Source organism: Dasypus novemcinctus, chromosome 18 (genome assembly GCF_030445035.2).
Source record: "Dasypus novemcinctus isolate mDasNov1 chromosome 18, mDasNov1.1.hap2, whole genome shotgun sequence".
Lineage (NCBI taxonomy): Eukaryota > Metazoa > Chordata > Mammalia > Cingulata > Dasypodidae > Dasypus > Dasypus novemcinctus.
This window is the reverse complement of record NC_080690.1, coordinates 80,937,301-80,955,811: the sequence shown is the minus strand read 5'-3', so window position 1 is coordinate 80,955,811 and position 18,511 is coordinate 80,937,301. Positions and strand designations below refer to the sequence as shown.

The window sequence follows — 18,511 nt, the reverse complement described above, 5'->3', positions numbered from 1 at the left end:
AAATGAGGCAGCGGAGGGTGAGGAAACCCAGCAAATGTGAGGTGTTCCCTGCCGTGCCTATTGTATAATTAAGATAAAATAAAATAAGAAGAAAATGAGGGACAAGAGAGAGTAGAAAAAAAAAGAAAGAAACAAAAAAAAGAGAGAAGAAAGAAGAAAGAAAAAGGGCATGGGTAAAGGGAGGGGAACAAGTAGGGAAAAGAAAAAAAAGATATAGAACAACCACAACAGCAACTGCGGCGGCTTGCTCGGTCGGTAGAGGTGGGATTGCTTTGCCCCACGTTGGGCGCCAACTGCGGCGGCTTGCTCGGTCAGTAGAGGTGGGGTCTGGCTGCGGACGAGGGGTCGGTCCAGCTCAGGACGAGGGGTCGGTCCTGCTTGGGACGAGGGATCGGTCCCGCTTGGGACGAGGGGTCGGTCCGGCAGCAGACGAGGGGTCGGTCTCACAGGGGTTGCGCGGTTTGGCTGACGGGGTCGCCCGGTGAAGCCGGCGATGAACTGGGGACAAGGGAGGCCAGGCCCTTGTCGGGGGCTCTCAGGACTGGAGGGCGCACGGCAGAAGAACTACCGCGGAGACAAGGTAAACACGCAAGTCCACTTTACTGAGGGAGAGGCAACAGTTTTATAGGGGCTGGGGAAGGCTGATTGGTCGAAGCCACGCCCTGTTCTGATTGGTTGCCGGAGAAAGGTCAGTGGGAGGTACTGGATGGGGGAGGGGTGGTGGTTAGGGATTGGCTGTCGCTGTTGCTGGGGGAAGGGGCAGGGTTTAGGGATTGGTGGCTGCTGTTGCTGGGGTGGAGGGCAGACTTGAGTTTCCCGCCCACGCCTGGCTGTTGCTGCTGTCGGGGGGAGGGAAAAGGGCAGACTGGATTTTTCCGCCCACGCCTGGCTGTTGCTGCTGTCGGGGGAGGGGAAAAGGGCAGACTGGATTTTTCCGCCCACGCCTGGCTGTTGCTGCTGTCAGGGGAGGGGAAAAGGGCAGACTGGAATTTTCCACCCTGCGCCTGCGCAGGGAGAAGGAAGAAGAAGGGTGCTGCCCCACAAGGCATCGGGTGGCGCCATCCGGGAGGAGGGGTGGCCGCGGAAGCATGGCTGCCGAGAAGGGGAGACCCGAGGGCACTCTGCGCCCATGCCGAGCTTCCTTCAGGGGTGGCGGTGGGCCCGACCAACCACCCTATTATGGGGGCAGCAGAATTAGGCCTACCGCGGCCGCTCTCCTCGCCAGGCCAGCAAACCACACTTCAACCCGAGGGGTGACCGCATTTCCCCCTTCTTTTCAAATAAGGGCCAGGATGGCAGCAGCAACAAGTAGCCGAGGCCCAAGAGGCAGCAAGCAATGAGGGAAGCAGGGCTGAAGAGGGAGGTGAGTATGCCGGGGATATAAATGTACAATTTGGGGGGCAGTATCTTGCCGTTGCAAGCAAGGGTGGCCAATGTCCAATTTTCGTTGATCTCGGTGGCTATAAGGTCCATCTGTTGTTAAAAGTCCAGGATGACAGCGCGTTGCAGGTAGTTGATCTCTCCTTGGCAGCGAAGACATTGTAGGAGAGGATTACTTTTTCCTGCCAGAGGCTTACTGTCCAATTAAAAGGCTGATGGCTGGGGTTGGTGAGTGCAATGGGGAGTGTGAGGAAAAGAAGGGTGACGGTTTTGGACAAGAGGAGGCTTGGTGAAGTCATTATGGGAGGAAGATAAGGAGTAAAGCATAAAAGAGGATAATAAACAGAAAGGCAATGGAGAGTAGAATTCGTTGGCCGAGGTTCCAATCTTCTGGGGCGGTAACAGCTAGACAGATGGCGGAAAATATTATCAAGAAAGCAAAGGTTATGAGGAAGAAATAAAGTATTAAAGGCTGTGGGGGAAGTGAGAAGATCATTTAGAGGATAGGGTTGAGAATGGTATGTTTAAGACAGAAGCTTTGTGGTTTGTAGGAGACTGCTTTATAAACGAAGGAGAATGAGGGCAGTAAATATAGTAACGATAGATAGGAAGATGACAGTGAGGAGGAGTCTTTGTTTAAGGTTCCAATCGTCCGGCGCAACAGTGGCTAGGCCGGTAGCGAGGGGTGTTGCTAAATAGACAATGGCTGCAAAGACAAAATCATCTTCTGTTTCCTCAAGAATAACTTTTCTTTAAATACTTAGTAGCATGCAATATTAGAAACCGTTTCCTAAAAGCAAGTTGGCAGGGGAGCTTGGTTGCTGTTAATCTTTCCTGTTATAAAATTCAGTTTTATATATATATATTTAAGAATGACCTTTTGGAATTAGCCATTTAATACCTTAATGTAAACTATTGAAGATAAATTTTATCTTTACAGAACACATTCCCTTACGTAAAGTTATCACAATATCTTTTACACTTGCCGCATGCAAATTAAGTTTCAAGAGTTTATGAAAAATTAGCCATCCTACTTTAGGACAAAATACGTCTTTTTGCAAAACTTATTACATTTCCGTTAGCATTTTTACAAACTTTTAACCTTTTTAATATTCATATAAGTTTTACATTCTTTATATTATCCTGTGAAGAAAAATAAGTTATTCATTTTAATCTAGGCAAGAACAACTTTTTATGAAGACGTACAGTTAATTTTGTTAATTAAGACTTACAATTTTTTTTTCATTGTAGATATCTTATTAACATTTAAACTTATGTATTAATATAATAAACTTAAGTATTAATATAAGCGCCTATTTAATTTTTGGCCATTTGAATAGAGCTCTTTTAAAGATTTCTAGTAATTTATATTTACCATCCGGAGGTATCACAATATACGTTGACATTGAACGAACAGACAGACAAACACAGAACAATTACAACACATTAACAGAAATATATAATTTATTTACAGTTGACTCATAATTCTTACTTTCTTGGTATAGCTGCTTTTAAATCCTTTTTTATATAGCATATCGTAGATTATACCCTTCAAGATTTCTTCTGGACTTCATGTTGCCTGTAATAAGTCAGGAGGGAATCTTTTACCTTCCTGCTCCACAGCAAAAGTGACCCTATCTATAAGGCGAGTATAGGTGTCCGGGTCCCAAAGCTGACACGTGGTAAGCCACGGATTAAAGGGGAGAAGAAGGTCCCAATATACTTGAAGCTGTTTGAAAGAGATCTTACACCGGTGAGTGTCTAGGAGACCGGCGAGGGCCCGAACTTGTGGGGCTTGCTTAGCAGATAGGATGTTACCCATTGCTAATGGCCTTTTGGAGCCGATAAGAAAAGGGGCCCTTACCTTGAGAGCGCGGCGATGGGCGCCGAGGTGCACGGTGAGACGAGGGGTCGGAGCCGGTGGAACTCCGACGGTGGTCGCGGGCCAAGAGAAGGCCCCGACGAGGAGAGGGCGGAACGACGAGCAGTGGAGCAAGGCAAAGGGGAGCAAGCGCGGAGGGGAGGAGGCAGAGGTGAAGGCAGGGGTGGAGGTGCTCAGGCATGCACTCCTGAGAGTTTTATTGGTGCCTCTTAATCATAGCGGGTCGGTATAAGCCCCCGACATGGAAGGAGAAAGCCATCCAGCGATTCTCCCAGACCGCCGTGGATCATATGAGGTCACCAAGGTTCAGGAGCAGCAATGCAGAGCGAAAAGATAGGGGTGAGAAGAGAGGAGGGCGTAGGGCTGTGGGAGGGTTACTTCAGACGTGCAAGCGCGCGCTCCCGAGAAATCCAAGGCTCCTCTTAATCATAGCGGGTCGGTATAAGCCCCCAACATGGAAGGAGAAAGCCATCCAGCGATTCTCCCAGACCGCCGTGGATCGTATGAGGTAGCCAAGGCTCAGGTAGCAGCAATGTTGCACGAGAGAAGTCCCAAGGTGAGAAGAGAGGAGGGCGTAGGGCTGTGGTAGGATTACTTCAGACGTGCAAGCGCGCGCTCCCGAGAAATCCAAGGCTCCTCTTAATCATAGCGGGTCGGTATAAGCCACCGACATGGAAGGAGAAAGCCATCCAGCGATTCTCCCAGACCGCTGTGGATCATATGAGGTAGCCAAGGCTCAGGTAGCAGCAATGTTGCATGAGAGAAGTCCCAAGGTGAGAAGAGAGGAGGGGGGGGGCCGCCAGGTTATGGAGTGAGGCTGTGGTGGAGTTGCCTTGCCCCACGTTGTGCTGTGGTGGGGTTGCTTTGCCCCACGTTGGGTGCCAACTGCAGCGGCTTGCTCGGTCGGTAGAGGTGGGGTCTGGCTGCGGACGAGGGGTCGGTCCAGCTCAGGACGAGGGGTCGGTCCTGCTTGGGACGAGGGATCGGTCCCGCTTGGGACGAGGGGTCGGGCTCACAGGGGTTGTGCGGTTCGGCTGATGGGGTCGCCCGGTGAAGCCGGCGATGAAGGGGTCACCCGGAGAAGCAGGCGACGAACTGGGGACAAGGGAGGCCAGGCCCTTGTCGGGGGCTCTCAGGACTGGAGGGCGCACAGCAGAAGAACTACCGCAGAGACAAGGTAAACACGCAAGTCCACTTTACTGAGGGAGAGGCAACAGTTTTATAGGGGCTGGGGAAGGCTGATTGGTCGAAGCCACACCCTGTTCTGATTGGTTGCCGGCGAAAGGTCAGTGGGCGGTACTGGATGGGGGAGGGGTGGTGGTTAGGGATTGGCTGTCGCTGTTGCTGGGGGAAGGGGCAGGGTTTAGGGATTGGTGGCTGCTGTTGCTGGGGTGGAGGGCAGACTTGAGTTTCCCACCCACGCCTGGCTGTTGCTGCTGTCGGGGGGAGGGAAAAGGGCAGACTGGATTTTTCCGCCCACGCCTGGCTGTTGCTGCTGTCGGGGGAGGGGAAAAGGGCAGACTGGAATTTTCCGCCCTGCACCTGCGCAGGGAGAAGGAAGAAGAAGGGTGCTGCCCCACAAGGCATCGGGTGGCGCCATCCGGGAGGAGGGGCGGCCGCGGAAGCATGGCTGCCGAGAAGGGGAGACCCGAGGGCACTCTGCGCCCATGCCGAGCTTCCTTCAGGGGTGGCGGTGGGCCCGACCAACCACCCTATTATGGGGGCAGCGGAATTAGGCCTACTGCGGCCGCTCCCCTCGCCAGGCCAGCAAACCACACTTCAGCCCGAGGGGTGACCGCAAGCAACAACAACAACAAAATAAAAAACCCTAAATAACTGGAAAAAAAAAAAACTTTGGGGGATACACTGGGAGAAAAGACTAGGAGATAATGCAATGTTCACAATCAGGACATTAAAAAGAATAAAAAATAAAATAAAATAAAAAATAAAAACAAAACAAAACAAAAAAGATAAAACGCAAACGTTGAGGGCTAGGACATTCTAGGACCTCAGATGGACCTCAGGGCATGATGGATTCAGGGATGGAAAGTCTGAGATATTGAAGACTCAAGAGGTGTGAGTCTCTGGAGCGTGGGCCACCAGGGTTTAGGGAACTCAGACCTGGCAACCTCAAATCTGGTTAACAGGGAGCCTGGGAGCACCGCAGTGTAACACAGCCTTCAGGGATCCCCACAGCTGGGTGCTAGCCCTTTGGGTGAGGTCAGATCCGCAAACTCTATCTTATGTGTCTGAACCCCACAATTCACTCACTCACTGGGGTCTATTCTGTGGATGTATCACCAATTCGACTTCAGGACCCCTCCCACCCTGTAAGCCCTCGGAACGGCCACCTGGGGGCGCCTCTACACTGCAGCCAATTTAATGACGCAGATCAGTAGCCAGGCCTGGGGGTGGGGCACCAGCCGGAAATGCCGACAACAGAGTCCAAAACCGAAATTCCCAGCTTCGCAAAATATTCCCCCAATCGGCTTCCAGACGTCTCCCACCCCACCAGACCCTGTAACAGCCTCCCGGTGACGTCCCTTTATTGCCAGCAATCTAAGTCCGCTGCAGATCGGCAGCTGGGCTTGGGGGGGCGGGGATCCAGGCGGAAGCACTATTACTTGTGTCTGCAATCAAAAATTCCCCGCTTCGCAACAAAACCCCCGTTTGTCTCCCCAAATTGGTCTGCAAAGGCCTCCCGTCCTGTCAGCTCCCCAACAGCCTGCTCAGGGTTTATGAATTCCCCAGTACCGCAGAGCCTCCAGGAATCGCTGCTGCAGCGCCGGTGCCGCACTTCCACCCACCCCAGGAGGGAGCTTCGTGCGCAGCTCTTACCTCTGTGCAATAGAGTCTCAATTATATCTTATAGATGAATCCTCTCCGTTACCTTCCCACCAAATTGATGTCCAGACACCTCCTGCCCTGCAAAAATCCCGAAACAGCCTGGTCCCGAAGAACCTCCAATGCTGCCCAGCCGCTTCTTTGCAGGAGAGACCATCAGGTAAGCTCACTCAGCCACCATCTTGCCCTGCCCCTCAACCCTTAACTTTTTTGTCTTCTTTTTCTTATTGAGCTTCAAAATCTGATCAGTTTGCCCTTTCAGCACATTTTAATTCAGAACAGGCCCATTTCAGGTGTTCCAAGACCACATGTGTCTGAGGTCGTCCCTCTTGGCCTTCCCAGGCTAGACTCTCCCTTCACCTCAACTTAAAGCATCAAATGCTGAGTCCTGTCCTTTATGCTGATGAGTATGTCAATTACTAGTTTGGGGTCATGAATCCTTAACATTTGTGTTTGTTTTTATAATTTATCTTCATTACCTAGTACTAAGGATGGCAATTTCTCTAGCCATGGAGACATGAAAGAGCCCCCGAACCTAAAGTCATTGAACTCATGGAAACTCTATTATCATGCCCATTATCCCCCAGACTGTGGCCATGGCTGAATGCTTCAAGGAAGCAAGTAGGTGTCCTCTCTGCCTGGTTTATCTTGACAAGCCCATGCGCTTGAAGTGGGGATACACCTGCTGCTTCCACTGCACCAATTCACTGCAGAAAGAGCCTGATGGGGAGGGCTTATCGTGCCCATCCTGCCACCCTGTGGTCTCTCAGAAGAATGACATCAGGCCCAGTTGCCAGGTTGTGGGGGGGGGCTGGTTTCCAAGGTCAAGGACCTGGAGCCCCACCTGAGAGCTCTTCTAACAATGAACCCAAGGATGCTGCAGTTCCAAGGTAAGGAGTATATGCAGCCTGCCCCCTTCCCACAAAAGGCTTTACAGAACATGTGGGCAGGTTTTATGCTCCCAAGCAACAGATGCTCCCACTTCTGTGTAGAGATTAGATCCACTAATCTAATCCCTACTCAGATTAGAGATTGTAAAGGAATGGTAATATTTAGGTCATGATCTAGACCTGTACTGTCTAATAGTGAGGCCACTGCTGGCCACTGACCACTTGACATGAGGCTGCTGCCACATGTATTTTTGATATGTTATGTTATATAATAGGTTACTGAAACAATTTTACATCTCTTATTTTTTAACACTTTTTAAAAACACTTATTTATCGCCCCCCCTTTTTGTTTTGCACTTGCTGTCTGCTTTCTGTTCCCATTCACTGTGTGTTCTTCTGTGTCTGCTTGTCTATTCTTTAGGTGGCACCAGAAACTGATCCTGGGACCTCCTGGAGTGGGAGAGTGGTGCTCAATCTCTTGCACCACCACAGCTCCCTGGTCTGCTGCATCTCTTACTGTCTCTTCTCTGTGTCTCTTGTTGCATCATCTTGCTGAGCCAGCTCTCTGTCCAGGCCAGCACTCCTGTACAGGTCAGCACTCCGCATGGGCTAGTTCTCCACTCACGCCAGCCCTCCATGCTAGCCAACACTCCATGCCAGCCAACTTGCCTTCACCAGAAAGCCCTAGGAAATGAACCCTGGACCTCCCATATGGTAGACAGAAGTCCAGTCCCTTGAGCCACATCCACTTCCCCATATATCTCTTATTACTTTTTTAATATGTGGCCCCTAGAAAAGTCAATCATAAGTATGTTTTTCACGATTCCTTTAGGCAGCCTTGCCTAGACCATGGTTTCCCAAAACTTGAATACACTTTCAATTACTAGGCATTTAAAAAGCCCCCGGATGATTCAGAACCCCAGGGATTTATCACAGTGCATTAGCCCCCTTAGGTAGAGGTGGAGAAAGAGTGTGTGGTGGTCGGTTCTGGAGAATGAGGTCAGCTTGCTGAGGCAGGGCTTTAGTGCTCACCACGTGCCTCCCACACTGACCTGAGGCCACAGAAAATACTGCCTGACTCCATGTCACAACATAACTCTGAATTATTTTGCCATTCAATTTGGAAACAGGTTTATTGTTAAAGTGCAAGCTGGAGAATCACATGCACCAACCATGTGGAATCTAAGTCCCCTCTTGATATAGAGGTGGAGAGGACATCACCAACCCAGAGTCCACAGGATGGAGAAATAAAATATGAATTAGAGTGGACTTACTGATATTTTACTATGGAACTATTGTGCCTAGTAATGGAAGAAATTGTAGCATTGTAGCATTGGAGAAAGTGGCCACGGTAGTTGCTGAGGGCAGGGAGAGGGAAGAAGAGATGTGATGCGGGGGCATTTTTGGGACTTAGAGTTGTCCTAAACGATATTGCAGGGACAGATACTGGACATTATATATCCTGCCATAACCCACTGAATGCACTGGGGGAGAGTGTAAACTACAATGTAAACCACTATCCATGCGGTGCAGCAGTGCTCCAAAATGTATTCACCAAATGCAGTGAATGTGCCCCAATGATGAAAGACGTTGTTGATGTGGGAGGAGAGGTGTGAGGGGGTCGAGGGGTATATGGGAACCTCTTATGTTTTTAATGTAATGTTTTGTGAGATCTATTAACTTTAAAAAGAGATAATTTTTTTCATTTATTGAAATATGTAATTCATACATAAACATACATAAACAATAAATGTGTAACAGTTGTGAACTTAAAAAACAAACATATATCATACAAACATATATAACATCTCACCCTACCACCAATAACTTGCATTGTTTTTAAACCTTTTTAATTAATGATTAAAGAGCATTGTCAAAATACTACTACTAAACAAAGTATTTTTCCCCCAACCAATCCAATTATTATTATCTTTATATCATTTATATATGAGCATACATAAACAAGTGTATAGTAACAGTTGTGTACTTACAAAGCAAATATGCATAACATCATACAGGGGTCATAATTTAAAAATAAAGTAAAATGAAATTAAAAAAATTAAGTGAGCTTATCTGAACTCATCTGCATGCCTATTGTACTAAAGTCAGGAGGCCAGGGCAGACCTAGCAGAGTCCAGAACTCAGGCTGGTGGTAAGGGGCCGACTCCAGGCTGGCTCTCGCTCTAGCCCAGGGTCTGTTTTCATGTGTCTGTAATCAGCAGTGGCTGTGTTGGGTGGGGATGCAATGAGAGTGCTTAAATATGTAGTACTTGTGAGGAAATGAATTATTTTCTATTCATAGTATGCTTTTTGCTCCTTGAAAACTCACATTTGGAATGGTGAAACTTATCCCAGACACTTTTTGTCCTTGATAAACCCTCACCAAGGACCATGCAGTTTTAGGTATCTTTTACTGAGCCACGTCCCAAGGGAATGGAATGAAGGTATTTTTTGATGGTCCACGGGGTTCACATCACAGACTCCCATTGGCTCTTCCCACATGGTTGTGTTAGGACAATCAGCTCTGGGCTCCATTCCTGATCATTAGGAAGCATTAGAGATGTTGGCAGTCCACAGAAACATTCATATATAAATTTCCATACTCCACTACACCATATAAGTACCGGGACTAAGATGATTCCAGAACACAAAGACATCCTTGTTCTTTACCAAAGGAATCCTTTCATCTATCTTAACTTCCACAAAAGTTGCTCATTTCAAACCAGGACTGCTAGCATTATCCCTTCATTGTATTATGACTTTTGGAAAACAAAACACTGAAATGTTTGTACAAGCTTAGTCAATAAGAGCAAATGAGGAGTGTTCATGCAAAGAAAAAACAAACCTTAACATGTAAATATTATTCTGCAAACAGTGAAATTGTATTTCTGCCCTTCAAGATATCAGCTAGATAGCTACTCTTTACCAGATAGCATTAATTTATGAAATTATTTTTTATGTCAATAAACTGCCATGGTCCCTGTCATCATGGATCTCAATCATAAGAAAAGAAAAACTATTTCAACAAACAATCACATAACAATGTAGAAAGAAGTCCCACTCTAAGAAGATTGTTAAAATTGTATTAATTCATTTTATATACAAAAGTTGACCTGATCAGGGAGGCCAGACAAGTTTCTCAAGGAAAATTCCAATGAAGGGAAGAAGAGTACAACTCAAACAGAGAGTGAATGAGACATTTGGTAGAAATGAAGAGTGGGTCAATATCTGCTACCTACTTTCCTTTCCACAGTGAATATGACCCTGGATGTTGACACAGTCAACAACAACCTCAACATTTCTGAGAACCTGAAGATTGTGAAATGTGGGTTATGCAAACAGAATTATGAAGAATGGGCTGAGAGAGTCCAAGGAAATGTTTTCCTAGGAACACTTGGGTTCACCTCAGGTCATACCAAATCTGGTTCTCTGGCCCTTATTGATTTCAAGTTTCATTCCATTGTGGTCAGAGAAATTACTTTGTGTACTTTCAGTCTTGTTGAGTGTTGTTCTGTGGCCTAGCGTGTAGTCCATCCTGGAGAAGGATCCATGTGTGCTCGAGAAGAATGTATATCCTGCTGTTTTTGGCTGTCATGCTCTGTATAAGTTATTAGGTCTAGATCCTTTGAAGTATTATTAAAAGTCTTTGTTTTTTATTGATCTGCTGTCAAGATATTCTGTCTAGTGGTGATAATGGTGTATTAAAGTCCCCCTATAACCGGAGAGGTAAGTATTTCTCCACTTAGTTTCTCCAATGTTTGCCTCGTGTATTCTGAGGTGCACTGGTTAGTTGAATAAATGTTTATGATTGTTCTTTCTTCTTGATAGATTAGCTCTCCTAATATATGGTGTCCTTCTTTGTCTCTCACAGTAGTTTTGCATTTAGTCTATTTTGTGCCAGTATTAGTATAGCTACTCCCATTCTTTTTTGGTCATTGTTTGCATGTAAAATTATTTTCCAACCATTCACTTTCAGCCTCCTTGCATCCCTGGGTCTAAGGTGAGTTTCTTGTAGAGAGCATACAGATGGGTCATATTTCCTTATTCATGCTGCCAATCTGTGTCTCTTGATTGGATACTTTAATTCATTAACATTCAGTGTTGTTGGCGGGGCAAGATGGCATCCAAGTGAGCGCACCCTCGTCATCTCTCCTGCAAAAAACCGGCTGATTGGGAACAGAATCCTGCCCAAGTGAGCTGTTTTTGGAACCCACAAAGCAGGAAGTTTCTGGATATCAATCTGGAGAGAGTGAGACCAAAGGAGTGCTTGCTCAAGGTAAAATGGTGGGTTCCTGGTAATTGAGCAGGAAGCTGTGGGAAGGCTAAACCTTCCCCTCGAGCTGCTAGCCACAGCATTCCCTGAACACTGCTGTCACAAGGCGGAGTTCCTGGGCCCCTTGTTCCCCAAACACGTGATCCCCGAACCCATGTTCCCTGAACCTTGCATTCCCCGAACCACGCATTCCCCATAACCTGTGTTCCTTGAGCCCACGTTCCCTGAGCCCAGCACTCCCTGAGCCCCGGGCTTCCCCTAGTCCACAGGTCTCAGACAAACTCCGAGAGTGGGAGGGTTCCGGCGAGGGGTGCTGCGGGGTCTGAGGAGTGCAGGTTCAATGGTCTGGTCCCGCTTTTGTTGAGCTAGGAGGAGCATGCCAGCTGGCTTGAGGAAAGGCTAGGAAGAGAGGGGAGGTGAATCTGCTGGGAGAGCCTGACTTACCTAAATGCCCTGGGATAGGAAAATTCGTCTGGGAGAAGGTGGAGTCAGGCAATAAACTAGTCCTGTGCAACACTCCTAAGAGAGGGGGACAGTGGGACGTGCTTGGTAGGCTTCCAAAAGCATGTTTAGGGTTCCTGGCAAGGTGTGGGTGTTCTCTCTCAAAGACACTAAGAGTCATTGTTTTCTGTGGTTGTTGGTTCACCAGGGTCCCATTTGAATCTTGGAGGGGAGCTCTCACACGGGCTTCCTGCTGCCCTGGGAGAGAGGGAAGTGAGGAAGGGGGAAAGAGGGAAGGATGGGCTCCTAAGCAGTTTATTCATTTGCAAAGAGGACTCCTTGCTTGAGGCCTTGTCTGGTCTTTTTTGTTCATTTGTGTTCTTGTTTTTTCTTCCTCTTTATTTCCTCACCACCCTTTTTTTCTCCCTTTTTCCTTTCTTCCCCCCTTTTTTTTCTATTAGGTGCTACAGGCAGTGTTTCTTGTTTGCTGTCATTCCTCATCCTTGATTTCCTCTTTTCTGTGTGTACTGATTTTGGCTACCTTACAGCTTTCTTTTTTTCTTATTTTCTCCCAACTCCCCCCCACCCCCTATTGTCTGCTCTCTGTGTGCATTCACTGTGAGTTCTTCTGTGTCTGTTGTATTCTCATTAGGCGGCTCTGGGAATCCATCCTGGGACCTTCCGGTGTGATAGAGAGGCAATGACTCTCTTGCTCCACCTCAGCTACCTAGTTCCCTGCATCTCATATTGTCTCTTCTCTGTGTTTCTTTTTTTTTTTTTTTTTTGGCATTGCATCAGCTCTCTGTTTGGGTGGCACCACTCCTGGGAGCTCTGCACTCCTGCGAGGGGCTGCATTCCTTGCTTGGGGGCCATTCCTTGTGCGAGGGCACCACTGTGTGGGGCGACACTCCTTGCATGCATCAGCGCTCCACGTGGGGCCAGCTCACCACACAGGACAGTTGGCCGTAGGTATCAATCCCTGGACCTCCTATATGGGAGGCAGAAGGTCTATCCATTGAGCCATATCTACTTCCCTCCTTTACATCTGTCTAGCTTCCGTCTTTTATTGTTTCTCTTACATTCTACCTTTCTTTAGCCCCCAATTTTTCTGACTTTTTATTTCTAACACCTCAATCTGTTTTCTTTTATTCACTCTTTATGTTATTGTCATTTCTTTTCTCTTTCCCTCTCTCCTGACCACATGACCCTTTTTTTTTTGGCTTTGAAACTTTATTAGGAGGCTGTTTTAAATGACAGCGTCCAATTCTTAATCTTAATTTGCTTTTTGACAAAGTCCAGTTATAACTATATATATTTACATGGAACAATAATTTCACATTGATCTTTGCATCCTATTTAAAATTTCCTCATTAGGCCATTCTAGTAGAATGAAGTGCAACAGTCGAGTTGCAAGCTGACCAGCGTTGCTGAGTGGGGGCAGCGGGAGGGAGCCCACTTTACAACCTGGAATGGGGGGCTGGCTGCCCTCTCCTCAAGGCCCCCACCCCCCAACCCAAATCCACAGGGAGAGGCACCTCACTGCCTTTCGATTCCAAAAGGGTGAACTAGAGAAATCCTCCCAGTCCAAGAAATGACTTGGACTTTCATCGTCGTTTTTTGAGATTTCTCCCAGGCCTTCTACCCCTCAGCAGGCCTTCATTCCCTCAGATTCCGAGGCTTCCTGAGCTCCTTCCTTCCTGGACGCTTAAGTAACGGGAAGCTCCCAGGGAGTGCCAGCCCAGACCGACCTGCCAAAGGCCTCCCCGCCTCCCCTGTGGTCGGCTCCCTACGCCCTCCTGGCCTTCCTTCTCCAGCTCCACCTGGGAGGAATTTCTTTGGAGAGACGACATACACTTGGGCAGCTGGAAGGCCCTCCTTCCTTTCCTCTCCCCACCCCACCACATGGTGCTGAGAAGGTACAATCACCACCAATATAACTATGAATGAAAAATGGACATGAAAATGGCAGGCTATTAATTAAACAAATCTATAAAAATAGGGTATACTCTGTTCAAATAAATATGAAATAAATGGGCTGCAAGCAGTGTGATACATTATGTCAGTGGAATGTGAGGCTGGTCCCACTTTGCCCCAACTGGGATTGGAAATAAATCCCCGGGGACATCAGAAATAGACTTGAACCCAGGCAGCAGACCTTTCTATTACTCCCTTTGTCTTCTCTCTGGAAGCAAAGAACTTGCACGTTTGTCCAGCTTGCCTCTCTGAGCAAAACCCTTTTCCCAACGGTACGTAATTAAGGCCCTTAACACCTTTTCCTTTTCTTACCAGGGGATGCAGACATGGGAGAGAAACTCTGCCCTTCCCCCAAGGAAGCTCCCCCCACCGCCCTCCTGCCTCAGAGCAGGGAGAGGGCGTTTGGTTCTGAGCCCGCGTCAGTCCTGCCCGTGCAGGGCCAGCTCAGAGCCCCACGCGACCCCAAGCAGGGAGCAGGGTCCTCTGGCTTCCAGGACCCAGCATCACCTTCATGAAGCCGTGGGTGTGAGGCCAGGCAGCAGAGGGTGGGCTTGGCCTTTGATCCCGCCCCTCCAGCAGGGCGCCTGCACACGGACATCCAGGCGCCATCTGGGGCAAGCCACGGAGGGGCTCCGGGGAGGAAGAGCACAGAAGCCAGACCCCGCTCTTCCCTGCATGAGCAGGTCGGCACTGATGCCGCAGGCTGGGGGAGCAAGGTTTGTCAAGTCAGCCGAAATCCCCGCTTACCACGGATGGAGAGGAGACAAACGAGGCGGGGCTGGGGAGGGGGCTGGCAGTCCACCTCCTGCCACATTAAAACAGCAGAGGAGAGGCGCCAAGGGGGCATGGGGAAAACGCTCGGCCAGCCAGAGGGCAGAGAGCCTGCGGCTGCTGGTCTGGCTGCGAGGGCAGGATGGACCGACTGAGCCGGCTCCCAGGCTCTGCTCTACGGCAGCACTGCAGGAAATGTCCCTGTCCCTACGCACGCGAGCCTGACTCCTGCCGACCCCTGGGCGCTGAGGAATACCCACAGGCCTTCCTCGAATCCCGACCTGAGGGCCAGCCAGGGCCCGCAGGACAAAGCCGGCAGGCGTGCCCCCCGCCCGTGCCCCGCCCGCTGCAGCGCCTCCCGGGGCTCTCGCAGCTTGGCTCAAGTCCCCTTAGCGTGGGCGCATTCACAGAACGAGAGGGCTGCACGTCCCGGGGCCACGCGCCCAGGAGCAGCGAGCCCGCTGCGCAGGGCCGCCCGCCCTCGCGTCCCCGCGACTGCAGGCCCAGAGTGAGCCTCAGGGTTCCACACACCGCGCAGCTGAGGCTCACTGCGGGGATCACCTTCGCGAAGTCGGGGGCCAGCCCCGGCAGAGGCCGAAGGCCCCCTCGGCGCGCAGGATGTGCCTGAAGAGGCTGCTCACGGTCACCCCCGGAGCACCCTCGGTGGAGGGTGCTTGCACCTGCCTCCGGGGCCTGACCAGGGCCAGCGGGTAACTGGCCAGCCGTCCACAGGTGCTGGGCATGGCACCACAGGCCAGGAGCACCAACTCGCCCGGGTCGGCTGTTCACTGCGTAACGCTGCAGCCAGGCGTGCTTGAGCGTCTCGTGCACGGCCAGGTCCATCCCGGCGTAGGGGATGATCCGCAAGCATGCGGGATGCAGCCTTTGTCGCAGGCGGCCGTCCCTCTCTGGCCAGGACCTTCCTGGCACAGTGCGGCGTGCCCGAGTGCTGGCCTGTGCTCGGCAGGCCCCCGGGTCTTCAGAACCTCCGCTGGGTAGACGCTGTTCCGCGCGGTGGCGCCGGCCAGGGGCCCAGCCACAAGCCTCCCGTGAGTCCTCGGTGTCTCCTGATCACCATCCGCAGAAGCCTGACCTGCTCACGTGCCATGACCTTGACGGCTGACCCTGGGGGCAACTGTGAGGACGCTGATGCCCTTGCCCGCCGGAGTGACCCGGGCCCTCGCTCTTGAACCGTCAGGGTGGACCACGCACATGTGGGCGCTGCGGGAGGCACGGACCTGCACGAGCACGTCGAGGCTGCCCAGGGGGGCTGTGCGGGTTCTGGGTACGCCCCCGCCCCGCCTCCTGCCACGAGGGTCGCCACCACATCCCCGTCTGCCTGTGCTGCACTGCGACTTCCTCAGGGGCCGTCAGATGTCCCCCACATGGAAGACCGTGGGACGCTTCCAGCGCAGGCGGAGGTGCGGGACGTTTTCCAGGATGCAGAAGGGGAGCTCTCTCCACTCGTGCGCCTCGACGGTCGTCCTGCCGCTTTTATCCCTGCTCTCGAGAACGCTTTCCGCCTGCTGCTCAGATGTCTCGACTCCCAGGTCCCGCAGGGACTGCGCGGTCTCCTGAGCATCGTTCTTTTTGTCCAGCCTCGTAAACACCAGCCTCAGTGTCTTCTCGTGACCCTGGAGATGATGAACAGACGCTTCCAAGTCGAGCTGCCCGTGCAGGTCCTGATCCCCGGCTTGTGCGATGTTCCGGAGCTCGCCCCCGGGCGGGGCGGTCCAGGCGCCGCAGCCCACCGCCAGGCGGGGGACACCGAGGCCCCGTCGCGGTTAACGTCGAGAGGCTGGGAGAGGCTCCACAGGCGCGGCCGACGGTCCGGACCCCGCAGACGGACCCCGCGAGGACGCCGCGCCGAGGCGGCAGCAGCGGCCGTGGGGAGGCCACGCAGCGGCACCGCACACTGCTCGCCGCCGGGCGGGAGACGCGGGCGCCGGGCGCGGGGCGCGGGGCGCAGGGGCAGCGGCGAGCAGAGCCGAGGACGCGCCGGGGGTCCTAGCGGCAAGCGGGCTGCGAGCCACCGGCGAGCGGAAGGAGGGCCGCCCGGAGCCCCGCCCCGCCGCCCACACTGGCTTTTAATTCCTGCTGCATTCTTCTCCATGTTCAGTTTACCGTCTCACCGTAGGTACTCCACTTTTTCACTCTTGTAACTCTACACAGCTTATGTGAGTTTAATGTTCATTCTCCTAAGTCTCATACGGTTCTTCTGCTAACATTTACTACCCATACTACTGTTACACTTTTTATTTTTTCACCTCTTTTGCTTTCCCTGATCCTAATATTTCCCAAAAGGGAACTTAGACAACAAGGAAATAGAATAAGAAGAACAAAGTGTAAAAGAGAAGACTTAACACACACACAAAAACATCACATAAATAAACCCTGAGACTAGACAGAGAAGCTAATCAACTTAACAAACCCATCAAAATAAAATGATGACCAGGCAGCAACAAAAATTACAAACCATACCAATAATCAGCAAAACATGGCCAAATTCAGTGAACAAACTAAAAGCCAGGAAACGGAGCAGAACAATGAACAACTAATCAAAGCTCTCCAAACAAATATCATGGACCAATATAATGAAGTGAAGAAAGATTGAGGATATTAAGGAAACACTTGGAGAGCATACAGAAGAAATGGTAAACACAAGCAAAAATATAACGGATATGATGGTGATAAACAGCACAATCCAAGAAATCAAAAATACACTCTCAGCAAATAACAGCAGATTTGAAGAGGCAGTGGAAAGAATTAGTGATGTGGAAGACAGAACATCTGAAATCAAACAGATAATAGAATTGACTGATAAAAAGATAGAAATCCAGCAGAATCTTTTTTATATTCTTACTATTTACTTTGCATACATTTGTCATTTTAAAGAAATCATTTTTGTTGTCTTCAAAATAAATTCTCATGGTTTTAGATGATTTACAGGTGATTAGGTTTTGAGGCATGTGAATGTAAACCTGGGAAATGTTCAGAAGGTGAGTGTGGGAAATTAGATTACATTTAGGTGATTAAATTAAATTTTCTTTCATTCCCATGATCATCATATACTGGGTTTTGTTGGATACTCTCTTCATTTCAAATCCAAAGCACAGGCATATCTAAGGAACATTTTCTCATTAAGGCAAACTGGCAACTGCACAACTCAAAAAATGTGAACAATTACAGTTTTAGAAGTTTGGTAATTAAAATGCCATACTGTTCCCTGGAAATCAGTCAAGGACCTGTTTTATTTTTAATGATGTAATGTATAATATAGAGATCTCATTAGCAAGTCATCTATCATATCAGTGACTATGTCTGCATAGAGAATAAAGGAATTGCCAATGAGGAGCAAATTTTAACTCCCGTGTAAATCACCACTAGCTGATTCTTGTGATTAATGAAAACTTTCAACCACTGATGAGAAGTTCCTAGTGATACCCTGAAAAACTGGAAGAAAAACTTTGATCTATAGGTTGTGGAATAATGTTAAGTTCAGAATCAAAACTGTAATTGTGTGAAGGGCACTTGGCATTTCTTCAAGGACTCCCTTCACTTTATTTCCAGTTGGGAAGTCTGCAGTTCAGGCAGAAGGAACATCCACAGGTCAGATACGTGGGTTTCTCATGTAGTGTGGTCAGATCATATGTGTCCTTGCTTCTTGCAGGAGTTCAGCAGTATCTGTGACAAGGGGCAAAACATACATGTGAATGAATTTCCAATAATTGAGTGACTCTTAGTTCTGACACCTGGCAACCTTGACATGCACAGATTTATTATGCCCCAACTCTTTTCATCTTTAGATTGAGGCAAGGTGAGAACAAGTATGAAAGTCTATTGTCCTCTCTTGGAGGTTTGCAGTTCTAATTGGGATTAAAGCAGAAATCATCATTATTCTATGCCTTGAGGTAGAGGAAGGGTCTAGGCTTATAGGAACCTCCAGTTCTGCTAATGGATGCAGCCTGGTCATGTTCTTTGGCGCCATCTCTATTAGAAGCAGGTAAGGACTGGCAATTCATCAACCTCTAGAGTAACCCATGTAACCAGCTATTT

The 18,511-nt window shown here is 49.4% G+C and overlaps 1 long non-coding RNA gene and 1 pseudogene across 1 annotated transcript; one reads left to right on the top strand and one right to left on the bottom strand.

The window, feature by feature from the left end:
* The first annotated feature begins 5,875 nt into the window (after positions 1-5,875).
* Positions 5,876-13,632, top strand: LOC139436818 (uncharacterized). The gene is made up of 4 exons (XR_011646242.1): positions 5,876-6,266; positions 7,418-10,722; positions 11,096-11,272; positions 13,379-13,632. It is a non-coding gene; the product is annotated as an uncharacterized lncRNA (long non-coding RNA).
* A 1,030-nt stretch (positions 13,633-14,662) lies between these two features.
* On the bottom strand, positions 14,663-16,568 carry LOC101436257 (calcium-binding mitochondrial carrier protein SCaMC-2 pseudogene; annotated as a pseudogene).
* Positions 16,569-18,511: the final 1,943 nt, after the last annotated feature.